The following is a 13,703-nucleotide window of genomic DNA, read 5'->3' on the forward strand; positions in this document are numbered from 1 at the left end:
AAATGGTACCCAATGTGTGGTTGGCTGTGCTAATCCTGGGGAGGGGGGAGTGGGGAGCTGGGCCAAGGGGTGAGAACCCAGACTTTTGGAGTTCTTTGTGCCTGTCTGGCCCCCTCCATTGGGCCTGCTTCCCGGAGCCAAGCAGGCCTGTGTCAGGGGGCGGCCCAAGGGCTAATCCGTGTTTTCAGCGTGGCTGGGCCCTCTTTTCACAGGCCCTGGGCCGGACGTGATGCGGCTGAGCATCCGGGCATAAGATGGCCAGTGAAGGCGGCCCCTTTCTCATGGGCCTGGATTCCAGGCGGCCCAGCGTCTGAGTGGAGCCCCTGGGGCGGGAGGAACACAGTGGCTGGGCCGGGCAGGCCTTTGTCTGACCACACTGGGTGGATATTCGGGCTGGCAGGAGGGATTAATGGCCAGGGATTGGCCCTGGGGCCGGCCTTCCCACTGCCCTTTGGAGGCCAAAGGCCCAGGTCAGGGCATACAGCGTTGATGGCTCTCTAGATAGGAGTGGAAATTCCCACCCTTGTCCAGAGCCATCAGCACTAGCCCCCGGGGACCTCCTGCCCCCACCCTAGCTCTGCAGAGGCTCCGCCAGCCGTGACTTCAAGGCGAGAAGCGGAGGGTAGGGGCCAGAGCTTCCCAAGGGCTCTGCCTAAGAGTGTGGGCCTGGCTGGAAGTCATCTCAGGTCCTTGTGCCAAGATTCCCAGCCCCTGGGAGGGTCCCGTGGTGGTTCCTCCCGAGCGCTGGGGAGAGCGAGTCATGTTAACCCAGTGAGAGCTCCAGGGGCCGACCTGACCTGTCACCAGGCCCACAAGGCTCCCTGGAACAGTCTTCAAACAGCTCTAGTTTGAGACTGTCCCACTTATTTAATTCTTTTTAAAGCCCACGTCACAGAGGCTGCGGAAGTGGCTCAGGAGCAGAAGGAAATCCGAGACCCCCTCAGCACCGCCTCCCACCACCCAGGGGTCCTGAGGGCTGCCACAGGGCTTCCTCCCCCTTGCCCCAAACCAGGGCTGCCCAGGGTTTGAAGCGGGCAGTTCCCACCCAGCTGGGGGGCACTGGGGACCCCACTCTAGCCAGGCCTGTTCTCACCAGGGTGCTCCTGGACTGGAGAGGAAGGCAGCGGCCCAGCCTGACCCGCAGGACCCAATGGCACACGGGCCCGAGCCAGACCCGGGGAAGGACACAAGCGCCGGCCTGGCTGTGGGAGCACCAGGGAGGAGCCCAGCGGGAGGAGGACCCTGTCCACGTCTTCGTTCCTCGGGCTCTTTCCTTCAGCACGTCCTAAGGAGCCCAGGCAGGCCGCCCTGGGTGCTGAGTCCGTGCTGTCGCACTGTTCTTGCCCGCTTGGCATAGGACGCGGGCAGAGCAGGGTCGCAGGTGCCCAGAGCGGGGGCTCCCTGAACCTGACAGAGTTGTGAAGGTTACCAGGAGGGTAGAAGGCTCCAGGCTGGGCTGGGGACCCATCACCTGTGCCCCACAGCACCCTTAACCCTGCACTTACCCTATTGTGCTCTCACCATCCCTCGCTGTCTGTCTCCCCCAGTAGATTGTGTGTGCATGGAGGGCATTACCATTCCTCACTCAGTTTTAGATCCCTGCCACTTAATACAGTGCCTAGCACAGGCTGATGGATCAACAACTATGTATCAGAGCAGAAAACAGCAGGGCCAGAAAACTCAAACGTCTGTAGACGGCAAGGGCACAGAGTCTAAGACTTTCAGTGTTTTCTGAGAATTCCACGAGCTAATATGTGTGACGTTCTCCAGGCACTGCCCAGCACGGCTCTGTGCTGTGTAACCAGAGCCTCTTGGCTCTGCTGTGACTCAGTTCTCACTATGACTAGCTATCATAGAGTAGCAAAGGCCTGAGACGAGGCAGGCAGACAGGATCAGATTGTAGATGACTATTTTTGGCAGGCTAAGGGGCTTGGACCTTTTTAGAGACAATAGGGAGAACTTTTCAGTGGGGTGGGGAGGGGGACACGGTGAGGTGTCCCATTCAGATTACTCTGTCCACACTCCCCACCAAGAGATGGGTGAAGCTAGCAGCTGAGAGAGCAGGTGGTGGGGCTGACCCTGTGATGAGGAGTGCACCAGGGCTGTGGCTCCAGAAACCAGCAGACAGCCCATTCCTATCCACTGCAGACCAGGATGCAGAAAGCACCTCCCGCTGTCCATCTCAAATGGTGGCTCAAACACTGACTTTCTGGGTGGGTGTTGTGGCCCCGAGGGGGAAGCTGCCACTTGGAGCACCCATGTCGTGTATCAGAGCGCCAGTTCAAGCCCCAGCTACTCTGCTCTCAGCCAGCTTCCTGCTAATGCACTGGAGAAGGCAGCAGATAATGGTCTAAGCTTGGGGCCCTGCCACCCTAAGGGGAGACTCGGAGCTCCAGGCTCCTGGCTTCAGCCTGGTCCAGCCTCTACTATTTTGGGGAGTGAGGCAGCAGATGGAAGATTCTCTCTCTCTCCCCCTAATTGTATCTGTATCTCTATCTGTATCTCTCTCTCTCTCTGTCACTCTACCTTTCAAATGAAGAAATGAACCTTTTAAAGAACGTCACTGACTTGGTGGGGGTGGGGCCTCTGACGGAGCAGTTAAGAGGCAGAGGGAGAAGCCTGCGTGCCCGCACACCACATTGGAATACTTGGGTTGGATTCCCAGCTCCCAGCTTCTGATTCGAGCTTCCTGCTAAAGCAGACCGTGAAGGGCAGCGCTGATGGCTCAAGTATTCAGGTCCCTCCCACCCACTCGGGAGACCTGGACTGAGCTCCCAGCTCCTGGCTCAGCGCCCTGGCCACGGTGGGCATTTGGAGGAGTGAATTCGCAGATGGGGGGCTCTCTGTCTGTCTCTCAAGTAACAACAACAACAAAAATCTAAAAACGCATCAAGTTACATGCTCCAGAAACCAGCATCTTCCCCATATTCTCTCTCTCTCTCTCTCTCTGTCTTCTCTCTCTCTCTCTCTCTCTCTCTCTCCCCACCTCCAGTGGCTGAGACCTCAGTTCTCAGAACTCTCCCTCTTTTGGCCTCGAGCTCTCCCACCGCCGATGACGGCAGCCTCCTGGCTGTCTCCCTGTCTCCCCCTTGGATTTCTCGCGTATCCAAGCAGCTGGAGAAGTGCCTCATGGCAGCCCCTGCGCACACAGCTCCAGCGGCTTCCCTGGACCTCAGGGCAGGCAGGTGCTAAAGGACCCCACTGCCCCACTGCCCCGCTGCTCACCATGCCCGCCCTCTCTGCCCCCACCCCCCACCCCGGCAGCGCACACAGTACCCCGAGCCAAGTGGAGCCGCTTTCAGCCCAAGCGCCGGGTCTCCCTCCTCCCTCCCTGAGCGGTTGTAACCAAAATCAGCACAACCCAATTTGCCAGCTTTAGATACAAATACAGCGTCATCTGTTGGTCCAACCAGCCTCTCGATGCCCTAAGACCTTTATTAGCAATGAGTTCCATCTGTCCCTCTGCCAAAGTCCCACCTCCACGCTGTCAAGCAAATGACAAACACACAAGCCAACAAAAACCCCTGCGGGGTTTCCCATCCAAAGCCAGGGAGGAACGGATGGCGTCCGGCACTGGCCCCTCTGTCAGGAGGGCCCTTTCTTCCCTGACCTGCTAGTGCATTCCTGCCGCTCCCTCGGGAACCGCGCACACACATGAGAACCATTTTACCTTCTAGAAAAATTTCCCAATTTCTCCTTCCTTTCTCCTGCCCCAAGCAAAAGGCCTGCTCACACCTCTGGCCTGACCCGGCTCCCAGAGAACTTCAACAGGCTGCCTCTGGCCTCGGGACCAACAGGCTGTGGAGGCGGGGCCCTGCCCGCTTCATCCGCGGACGCCAGCACAGGTGCGCAGCCGTGCTGCACAGCAGGGACTTATTGAGCGCCTGCCTCGTTACCCTGCTGGATGAATGAATGAGCGGATGAGTGAGCGGATGACCACCAGTGCCTGGAAAGGCAAAAGCTCCCTGTGCCCGATTTCGAGCTGGGCTCTGACTCCTGCTTTCCCCATTTTTCTGCTCAGTTCTGTGGTTCTGTGGCCCTGGGCCGGGCCCGGACCCCCCACGCAGCTCAGACAATGTTGACTGAGCCCCGAGGACATAATTCCACCCACTCCTAAACCACCCCGCGGCATCTGAAGCATGCTCCGCGTCATTTCGGGTTGTCAGCCTTCTGAGACGGCCACCTCGCCCCATACCCTAGGCAATCTCAGGCCTCCCTGTTTCTCATTTCCAGAGAGCCAGAGGGGAGCGGTGCTGGCAACCAGGCTGGCTGAGCCAACGGAACCCAGGCTGCGGAGGAGGGAGTTCGAACCCTCCGCTCAGTGGCTGAGTGAGCTGAGGTGCGTCGCGTTGCCTGCCCGCCACGGCCCATGTCAGAGCCACAAGCCTCAAATGCCCGGAGAACTCCGGGACGCGCTAGGCCGCTGATTCCCGACCTCTGGGCCCCTCCGCCAGCCGCATCTGGAAGCCATGTGGCGCCGAGCGCTGGCTGTACACGGGATGCACAAAGGGTCTCCCACCAGCACAAACGTTCATGGATGTGGACGCTGCCGTGATGGATAAACACAGCCACATTTGAAAGCTTTGCTGGCATTTTTATTTTTGTCATGGTTTTTTAATCCATCGATGGAAACTAAAAGCATAAAATGGATACCATAAAATGGATACTAAACTGCTATCATATGGGAGTAGCTGGCTGGTGTTTCTTTAGTCCTTCTTAAGCTACTGCTAGAGCCCAATATTCGGCTTTGTGAGTTTCTGACACTGAGGTTGAGGGGAAGAGATTTGCCTGCAGTCCCAAAGCAAGTCGCTGCCGAACCAGGGAGGGGGCCTGGCGCTCGGACCCAGCACCCTCCGTCTGCGCGTGCGCCACACCCCATCCACACGCTGGACACCCGGAGGCCAAAGATGAAGGCCAAGGATCTCACCCTCTGAGGGAAGGTGGATGGTGGTTATGCAGGGAGAGAGACATTGAACAAAGACCTTATCCTAACTGCTAAAGCCGTGAGAGGGGCCGGCATCGTGGCACAGTGGTTTGAGCACCGACCTGCATTGCCCGTATCCCAAATGAGCGCCAGTTCGAGTCTGAGTTTTGCTCTGCTTCTGGTCCAGCTCCCTGCTAATGCACGTGGGAAGGCAGCAGAGAACTGCCCAAGTTTTCGTGCCCTTACCTCCCACGGGGGAGACCCAGACAGAATTTCAGCCTTTTGGCTTCATTCACACTGGCCCAACTCCGGCTGTTGTGACCATCTGGGGAGTGAACCAGAGGGTGGATGATCTCTTTCTCTCATTGTCTCTCCCCTTCTCTCTGCCTCCTTGCCATTCAAATAAATAAAAACAAACAATTTCTTTAAAGAAGCTGTTAAAGAATTTGAATCATGAAATGCATCTGTAATGTGGGTAGTGGACTAGAAGGCCTTAATTTTTAGGATGTGCTTGGCACCAAATGGCAGAAAACTCAAACCAGTTTAAGCCACAGGGAAGGGCGGAGGCTGGATGGTTCGGCTTTGCTGTTCCTGCGGAGTCAGCATGAGGTGAGGACAGCACCCAGGTGGACAGCCCTCGCGTCCAGGTGTCCAGGGAGATTGACTTTTGCGAGCCTATTTCTTAGGGAAAGAAAGCTCCTACCCTTCCACTACCCAACGCCCCCCTCCTGCTCTGACTGGCAGGACCTGGATCATGTTCTCAGTCCTAGGGCAGTCATTGGAGAGGAGGAATGAATGACTGCCTTGCCTGGGCCTGGTTAGAACTTACTTTCCCCTGGAACTGGGGATGGGTCACCTCCCCATGAGACAGGCTGCTGTGTGGGAGAGAGCAGACACTAAAAGAAAGAGGTGCCAGTAGGGAGGAGGACGAGGACTCCCCAACAATGTCCACTGCAAGCAGAGGATGGAGGCTGGGACCAGACTGGAGCTGATGAACAGGGCAACTTCCACAGAGCGCTTGACCGCCTCGGACAAGCTGCTCCCCTCTGTCGGATCCCCCACACTCAGCTCTCAAGGGCAAGACCCATCCTCTTGTGGATGCAGGTCATGGGTCACGAAGAGGAGGAGGAAGAGGAATGGCTAGGCAAGACCGCGTACAAGGGCAGGCGTGACCCAGCAGCCAAGATGCCTGCATCGCCTGTCAGAGCACTGAGTCTGATCCTCGGCTCAGGCTCCTGACTCCAGCTTCCTGCTAACGCAGACCCTGGAGACAGCGGTGATGGCGCAAGCAACTGGGTTCCTGCCGACCTCATGGGGAGACCTGGATCGCATTCCTGGCTCCTGGCTTCTGCCTCCCTGCCATTGGCAGGAATTTGGGAAATAGGCAGCAAACAGAAATCTCTCTCTCTCTCTCTCTCTCTCTCTCTCTTTCTCTCTCTCTCTTGCCTATCGGTATCTTTCCATTTCTCTCCATCTCAAATACACTGGCAAATATTTTTATAAAGATTTATTTATTTATTTGAAAGGCAGATTACAGAGAGAGAAAGACAGACAGACAGACAGAGACAAGATCTTCTATCTGCTGCTTTACTCCTCAATGGACACAACAGCCAGAGCTGGGCCAGACCAAAGCCAGGAGCCAGGAGCTTCTTCCTGGTCTCCCATGAGGGTACAGGGGCCCAGGCGCTTGAGCCATCTTCTACTGCTTTCCCAGGCCACAGCAGAGAGCTGGGTTGGAAGTTTAGCAGCCAGGACTTGAACCAGTGCCCATATGGGATGCTTTACCTGCTAAGCCCCAGTGCTGGCACCAGTAAATTTTTTTAAAGACAGTGTATTTTCATAGCAGGAAGCCCTGGCTCCTAGCCAGAAGTGGCCTCAGCAGGGACCAGCCCTGTGAAAGGTGCCCGGGCTATCATCATGAGCCTGTTTCTCCCTCAGAGAACTGGAAGAAGCTGCTCTTGTTCTTTAGCAACATTCACCTCCCACAAAATTGAAGTCTCTCTCCCCTTGAAGGAGCCCCAGGATGAGGGGGGTGAATGGGGAGGGGCTAAGAAGAGGGAGAAGAGGTAAACTTGCTTGAGGCTGTGTGCATCTCATCCCAACTGTGCTGTTGGTACTTTGGAACTGGCCACAGTGAGACTATTTATGCCACAGAAATTGGTGCAAGTACTACAAATCAGCGTGCTCCTACCAGCCAGAGAGCCAATTGTTAACCATTTATCAGCTCACCACCAGGCAAGACTCCAACTGCTAAAGCAATAAAGGTCAGACAATACTGACAGAAATAGTAAATAAAATAATACTAATCAGAAAGCAACAAGGAGCGACAGGACAGGGGATTCCCCACCTGGCTCCCTCAGGAGGCTCCAGGCGGGGAAGCCCACATGGAGGACCTCTGGTGGGGCAGGGGGTACTTACCTGCGCTTTGCGCAGAACCCCCTGGGCACACCCTCCTGGGAGCACCAGGGCCAGGGCCTCGCCTGACATCTCCGCGCCTTTCAGCTGCCACTCTGGGGGTCGGGCCCCCACTTTCTAGTTGCCCCCGCGTTCTGCAGGGGACGGGTGAGTTGATTCAGTCATTCTCCTTCCAGGATTCATCCTGTGAGGTGTGCTTGGAGACGCACACCCAAGGACGGTCCTCGTGGTGGCACCCAGCACAGAGGGAACGCTGCCCCAGACATCCTGCACAGCGAAGCTGGGCGCAATTCCCGGGAACACTAGGCAGACATTAGGAAACTATTCTTGAGGAACTTTTAATGGCATGAGGAACTGTTTATAATATAATAGTAAATATAGAAAACAGGCTATAAGGGTTACACAGCATGGTTCCAATGCACACACACACACACACACACTCACACAAGTAATGGGAGGAAAACACACTAAGACATCAACAGTTCTCTCTTTTGGTGATTCTGATTCTTTTCTCTAATTTTTAAAAGGATTGAAATCATGAGCATCAGTCGCTGAGTTGTGTTACCGTGATGTGTGCCCTTTGCTGTACTCTATCAATCTAATACTTCAACAAGGAGTTTTAAGATTCATGCACGTTTAATACACGGGAAATCAATGGTTTCCTCCGAGGAAGAGACCTCGAGGAGCGGGAAGGACAACTGAACTCTGTCCTGCAGTATTTGCTTCCATCTTTTGAATTTGGAACCATGAGCACATAGCCTACTCAAAGACCTTTGATCAAAGTTCTAAGAAACCAATAGGCATGCATGAGTGCTTTAACTAGAAAAAATTGATTTCAAAACTCTCCCCAGTTTAGGGAAGAGGAGGTCAGAGGCAGAGGGGTCTGCCCAGAGGCACGGGTTAGAAGTCCACAGCCAGGGGCTGTAGCCTCGGAGTGCACGTAGGGCTTGAAGTTTGCAATCGGCTGCTCCCCTCCAGCTCCAGGACCATCGGAGGGAGGCCAGAACCAGACACACTCAGGCTTAGAGCCCACCTCCCTCACCCTCAGGGCCCCCGCAGCCATGACTCCCAGCTCGTGCCCGGCACTTCTCCCCCTCCCATCACAGCAACAAACCCTGCAACAGTCTGTTGGGGCCAGGACCGGGAGGCCGCCCCCACCGAGGCCCAGAGAGGGCCCTCACTCACCCCAGGGCCGCCGGTGACCGCACTTGCCCAGAGGCGCAGAGCCCGAGGGTGCCGGGCCTTGGGCGGAGGAAGGCAGGACGGCCCGGAGGCAGGGAGCCGCATCTGGAAGAGCTCCTGCCTTTGGAGCAGGCGTGCAGTCATTAGCAGGGGTTTGGCATATTTGGGGGCAGAAACCGCATATTCTCTCCAGGGTGCATTGTGAGCTGCCTTTCTCAGAATGTAATGAGTATGTTTCCTACAGGGGAGGGGTGTTCACACTCCTCCCAGGCCGCCGAGGCTGCTCCCCTGCCGTCTGGTTGGCATTAGGCTCACTTGCCTTCCTATTTTTAGATGCATCCTTCCGACAGCCCTGGGACCGGCCCCTGGCTGGGACTGCGAGCCTGGCTTCCCTGACGGGCTCAGGACCAGTGGGGCAGCCTCATCGACAAAGAATCATTCGCCCCAGTGCTTTAGTATGGTCAAAAGGCTCCTTGCATCTTCACTCAAAGACTATACTCAGGGGATTTTCCAAGCTTAATAAAAACTGCAGTTTCTTCCCCCAGAGGGAGAGGAAAGGCATGCTGTGTAGCCTGGCCGCGTGCCCCTTCTCCTCCTGCCCCGGGAGAGGAAAGGCATGCTGTGTAGCCTGGCCGCGTGCCCCTTCTCCTCCTGCCCCAGGCTGCTGCCCCCTCTCATTCTCCTTTGAACCCTTGCAAAGGTAATTCCTCTGCTCAGAATCCCTTTCCTCTTCTCTCTGTAGTCATCCCCGTCTGAAAAGTTCAGTGCATGTCACCTCCTCCAGGAAGCCTTCCGAACCTAGACAAGTTTCTTTCTCTGACTCCCCCACAGCAACTGTGCTTTGCTCTGTCCATCATTATCACACACAATACACCTGGAGCTGCTTAGCTCCCTCCCTCCCCAACCTGTGTAAGTCTTGAGCCTCCCCCCCACCCCGCCCCCAGCGAGGTTCTCAGGAGCTGACACAGGGCTGGGGACAGAATAGATGCACAGTGAAAGCTGACAGTAGCAGAGTGAATGAACGGACGAATGGAGCGCCGAGCCTCAGGCTGGAAGGGGACAGCAAGGAGCTGCATCATTCCGCAGTCAAGGAAACAAGGCTCAGAGAGGGAGGGGGAGGTGCGAGTAAAGATATACACAGACTGACAGTGAGAGGATGGAAAGAGATAGCCCAGCAAATGGAAATCAAAACTGAGCAGGAGGAGCCATGCTCCTGAGAAAAAATACACTTTAAGACAAAAACTGGGGCCGGCGCTGTGGCATAGTAGGTTAAGCTGCCGCCTGCAGTGCCGGCATCCCATATAGGCACCAGTTCATGTCCTGGCTGCTCCTTTTCCAATCCAGCTCTGTACTATTGCCTGGGAAAGCAGTAGAAGATGGCCCAAGTCCTTGGGCCCCTGCACCCACATGGGAGACCCCAAGGAAGCTCCTGGCTCCTGGCTTTGGATCGGCTCAGCTCCAACTGTTGTGGCCATCTAGGGAGTGAACCAGTGGATGGAATCCCACCCCTGCACCTCTGCCTCTCTGTAGCTCTGCCCCTCAAGTAAATAAATAAATCTTAAAAAAAAAAAAAAAAAGACAAAAACTGTAAAAAGAGACAAAGAGGGTCATTATGTACTGATTAGAGATTAATTCAGCAAGAAGATGTGAGTACACGCATCCAGTGCTAGGGTACCCAGCTGTATAAAACAAATGTTAATGCATCTAAAGGAAGATGGTTGGTTGTGAGTGGCAGAGTGACACCTCACTCGAAGCTAAGGAAAGCCAGGTGGGGCTGGGGTGAAACTGAGCCCCGGGAAGTCTGGAACCGAGAGCTCAGGCCTCCTCCCCAGGTCGGCTTCGCCTCCACAGACCGCCTCCTCCACACTGGGGACCGGGCTATTGGCTGGTTGTCCGATGTCCGCATCCCAACAGCTCTGCAAAGGCACATCAAAGAGCTGCCACGGGAGGAAACCCCAGAGATGGACCCCGAGTGGTCCAGCCCGGGCCCCATGCTGGCCGGGTGGTGAAGCACCTTGAAGGCTGGCAGCTCTCAGCCAGAGGGAGAGCAATACTCCTCTGGGCACCTGGGCGCATCATAGACACCACCCTTGGGGGGAACCACTGTGGGTTCCAGTGTTGCTGGAACTTCTACAGCAACTCTGTACTCAACCCATGTTAGATATTTTCACTGCCAATTATTTTACAGTAACTCTGCAAGGGGGAGGGTTATTACTCCCATTTTACAGATGAGAAAACTGAGGTCCAGAAAGGGTAATTGAACCAACATATTGGAGAGTTAAGGGGCTCAACAGAAGACATAGTTCCACCTTCCTTGGTGTACAAAGGAGGAGTCCGCAGTCCAAGAAGGCAGGATTTGTCACCAAGGAGGAGAGTGAGCCAGTGTGGCCCTGGAAGTCCTGGGAGCATCTGGCCACGTTGTGATACAGACAAGTGTTGTGCAGCTTTGGGGTGTCTGCTCTGCTCGTGACAACTGCCCTTGTTTCAGAACAGCCCACTCGCCAAGCCTCAGGACCGTGCACCGTGGCTCCCAGGGAGGGGTGCAGCCAGCAGCTACCTTTGTGCTCTGGACGCCCCCCACCCAGAGCTGATTGGGCTCAGTGTCCCATCGCCTCATCTCTGGAGATTCTTTAGATGCGGGTGGACCTGTCAGGTGCTGGGAGCAGTCATCTTTCCTGTATGATCTGAGGGGCAGAAGAGATCTGGGTAAGAAGAGCATCGAGGCAGGGCGAGAGCCGCCCGCTGTGTCCCTGAGGGCTTTCCCGGATCTTGGTCAAGCCCTTCTCTGCAGGTGCCTGTGGTCACGTCCTGTCCTGCGGTGAAACTGCCTGCAGTGGACTTTGTGTGCACACCGCGCCCTAGTGCGCCGTGTGGCAGGGTGCCTCTCCTGTCGCAGGAATCTTCCGTTTCAGCAGCCAGGGGGAAGCCAGCGTGGGCGGGGGCAGTCAGGGCGCCTTCTTCGTCTGCCCTTGAAGGACCAGGTGGACGAAAGGGAGGAAAGAGGTAGCAGGGCTCCTCGGGGGAGGCACAAGGCGAGGCTGCGAGGCTGCGCCTACAACGGGCAGGGCGGCGAAGCAGTAGGCCCGAAACGCAGAGGTCTTCGGTCCCCTCCAGTGTCCGGTGGGAGCAGACAGGGGCTGGCAGGCGCTAAGTCCTGGAAAGGCTTCCCAGGGCTGCTTACAAACCAGACCATCACAGGGAAAGCAGGGGTGTCTCTACCCCACGCTCCCCCCGACAGCCTGGTGTAGGGACCAAGGTGGGCATGACTGTAGCCATGGTGGTTCCATGCCACCGTGCCCTATAGGTGGCCCTGAAAGTCATCCTGAGCCAATGGGAGAAATGAAGTCATGACGGCCATCTGTAGAGCACTGGCTGCTGGGCACTGACCCGGAGTGCTCTCACCGGATGCACGGAACGCCCACATTTCTTGAAAAAGTCCCAGTGTATTCCACTCAGCCACAGGCCACCTTTGTCTGTAACCCGTTTTTCTCCTGCCTCTCAGCGTGGGGCTCGAACTGTCTTGCAGCCGCCCAAGATGACGCTTCTGTCCGAACGCCCCTAATAAATGACGCTTGGTGTGATACTGGATTTGCCAGCCTTGGTCTTTGCTCTCACAGCACCTTCCACTTTGGGTGGCCTGGTTGTTTGTTTGTTTGTTTTATTTTTTAGTGCTAAGCTCATTTTCTTTATCTTTTAAGATGTATTTATTTATTTACTTGAAAATCAGAGTTGTACAGAGAGAGGAAAGAAAGAGAAAGAGAGAAATTTTCCATCCGTTGGTTCACCCCCCGAGACGGCCGCAAAGGCCGGAGCTGTGCCAATCTGAAGCCAGCAGCCAGGAACTTCTTTTGGGTCTCCCATGTGGGTGCAGGGGCCCAAGGACTTGGGCCATCGTCTACTGCCCTCCCAGGCCATAGCAGAGAGCTGGATCAGAAGTGGAGCCACCAGGACTCAAACCAGTGTCCATGTAGGATGTTGGCACTGCAGATGAAGGCTTACTGTGTTGCTCCACAGTGCCAGCCCCTGTGTTTTTGTTTTGTTTTGTTTTGTTTTGTTTTGTTTTGTTTTTAAAGATTTGCTTATTCATTTGAAAGTCAGAGTGAGACAGAGAGAGTGGGAGAGAGAGAAAGATCATCCATCTACTGGTTCACTCATCCAAACAGCTGCAATGGCTGGGGCTGGGCCAGGAGGAAGTCAGGAGCCAGGAGCTTCATCCAGGTCTCCCACATGGGTGCAGGGGCCCAAGGACCCGGGCCATCTTCCATTGCTTTCCCAGGTGCATTAGCAGGGAGCTGGATTGGAAGTGGAGCAGCCAGAACTTGAGTTGGCACCCACATGGGATGCCTAACCTACTGTACCACAATGCCAGCTCTGGTGGCCCCCTTTTTTTTTTTTTTAAGATTTATTTGTTTATTTGAAAGGCAGTAGAGTTATGGAGAGGTAAAGGTGGGGGGGGGAGGGAGAGGTCTTCCATCTTCTGGTTCACTCCCCAGATGGTTGTGATGGCTGGAGCTGAACCAATCCAAAGCCAGGAGCCAGGAGCCAGGAGCCAGGAGCTTCCTTGGGGTCTCCCACGTGAATGCAGGTGCCCAGGGACTTGGCCATCCACTGCTTTTCCAGGCCATAGCAGAGAGCTGGATCAGAAATGGAGCAGCCAGGACTCGAACTGGTGCCCATATGGGATGCTGGCACTGCAGGCCAGGGCTTTAACTCACTGTACCACAGTGCCAGCCCCGGCCCATTTTTTTATACTGAATTTTTCTGCTTATCCAAAATGCTGGTCCTGTCCCCTCTCTTCCATCTGCCATACACACACCTCTGTCCGTCCATACAGTTCTGTCTGCCCTCTATCGCACCTCCGCCCAGGCGAAACCCTCCCTCAACTCCAGAGGGAAATGCAGGTAGGTTGCCTCTGGGACCCACTCTGTGTGGTTTACAATTACCTGGCCAAGTACCTGTTTCCCTGCTAGAACAGGAGCCCCGAGGCCAGGATGGGTGAGAACTCGCTTAGGGCCCGATTGTAGCCACCGTGCACGGCACGGCGCTGTGGGCAGAAGCAGGACATTCCTGCCTCCCCAGCTTCCCATCCCCCTTAGCAATCAGTAGAGAGCGAAGGCTGTGAGGGGCTGCGAGGCCATGCTCCCTCCCGGCGGGTGTGGTAGAGCTGGGAGCTGTGTGTGGC

The sequence above is a fragment of the Oryctolagus cuniculus genome, chromosome 7 (genome assembly GCF_051225735.1).
Source record: "Oryctolagus cuniculus isolate XC-2025 breed Fujian yellow rabbit chromosome 7, ASM5122573v1, whole genome shotgun sequence".
NCBI lineage: Eukaryota > Metazoa > Chordata > Mammalia > Lagomorpha > Leporidae > Oryctolagus > Oryctolagus cuniculus.